Source organism: Pinus tabuliformis, chromosome X (genome assembly GCF_031772625.1).
Source record: "Pinus tabuliformis cultivar Carrire ecotype Pingquan chromosome X, CPIR1, whole genome shotgun sequence".
Classification (NCBI taxonomy): domain Eukaryota; kingdom Viridiplantae; phylum Streptophyta; class Pinopsida; order Pinales; family Pinaceae; genus Pinus; species Pinus tabuliformis.
The window spans coordinates 182,370,349-182,372,066 of NC_142308.1; the positions used below are offsets into that span (position 1 = coordinate 182,370,349).

General features: G+C 36.0%; 1 pseudogene; it reads left to right on the forward strand.

Annotated features, from left to right (window-relative positions):
• The first annotated feature begins 893 nt into the window (after nucleotides 1-893).
• LOC149139048 (DNA topoisomerase 2 pseudogene) lies at nucleotides 894-1,196 on the forward strand (annotated as a pseudogene).
• Nucleotides 1,197-1,718: the final 522 nt, after the last annotated feature.

Below are 1,718 nucleotides of genomic sequence, written 5' to 3' on the forward strand. Positions count from 1 at the left end.
TCATCAAGTTTGGAAAATACGGAATGTAATGATATAATAAATCATGTAATAATCGTCATCTAATTAACCAACTACATTTTTTTTAACACAACAAGATTATCTCATAAAATTTATTATAATAATCACTAAAAACAAACCCAAAAACACAAAATAACAAGTATAAGTGTTCTCAAATGCTTTTAAGTAACTCCAATGTAACATTAATATATGATTATAATATATATAAGATACAAGGGAAATCATTATCATTGTGATATATAAAGTTACATAACAAATAAAATCTGATCCAATGCTATGAGCAATATTTTGAAGAGCATAAGTTGCCATCAAATCCAAAGCTTAATCCTTATACCTTCATATCGTTGAAAAACGAATACATATTTATAAAAATTAATTAGAATCTAGGTTCACTATTCTAAAGTCAAGTTAGAAAAGTTGTAGTTCGATTGTTTTTCAAATTATTATGCCACAAAAATCATAAAACTATTTAATGCTAATCTTTGTCATATTTTCCCAAAACAACACACTTTCCCTCAAAACCTCGATCAATATTTTTTTTTCAAATCCATTAAACTACAAACAATCCACAACATGGATTTGACAGAGGTGTGGATTGTTTGGATTGTGTATTTTGTGTAGAGCCTGGAAAACCCAAAGCAGCCCTGTTCGCGAATCCCCATTGGACACAATCTCTATTTCAAGCCATTCTCTGTGTCATGGTGAGCGAGAAAAAGTATCCATTACAACCGAGCAACAATGACGTCAACGGTAAAATCATCGAAGAAAAATAACAGAAGAAGACTCACCTGGAGCACATCCTGCTTCATCCCGACACCTATGTTGGCTCCATTGAGAAGCATACCTAGTCCCTCTGGGTTTACGAAGGCAATGAGATGGTTCATCGGAGCATCTCATACGTGCTAGGTCTTTACAATATTTTCGATGAGATCCTCGTCAATGTGGCTGATAACAAGCAGCGGGGTCCCTCCATGGATTCCGTGAAGGTGACCATCAATGTGGAGGATAATTGCATCAACGTTTACAACAATGGAGATGGTGTTCCCATGGAGATTCACCAGGAGGAGGGTGTGTATGTGCCAGAGATGATCTTTGGGAATTTGTTAATGAGTAGTAACTACGATGACTCTGAGAAGAAAACCACCGGTGGAAGGAATGGGTATGGTGCCAAGCTCTAATATCTTTTCTACCGAGTTTATTATTGAGACTGTTGATGGGAAGAGGCAGAAAAAGTATAAGAAGGTATGGCTCAGTGCTTATTGTCTCTGCTTTTGCTTAGTTTTGTATGGGGAGTCCCTCTAGGGCTTTTAGGGCTTTCAGAGTAAGGACATTTGATTATACATGGTTGTTTGTCAGAAGTGGCCCGAGTTATATTCCCTTTTTTTTGGACTAGGATAGCTTTAATCTTCCAGATGTGTTCATTTATTATTATGATTACAGAGCATATCCTTTCTTTTTATGGGTTTGTTTCCTGTTATCAAAGTTCTTACCCGTTACTCAGCATTGTTCTCTTTTATCTTTCACAAAGGGTTTGTCTCAGAACATTCATACCAGGATGTGATCCCTTAACAGGGTTTTCAGATCGAGAATATTTGCTGACATTTCTATGACATGGTTGTTTGTCAAAAGTGGTCTGAGTTATATTCTTCTCTGAGGCTCATTTTTTTCGTCTTTTCCGGACTTAGATAGCTTTACTCTTC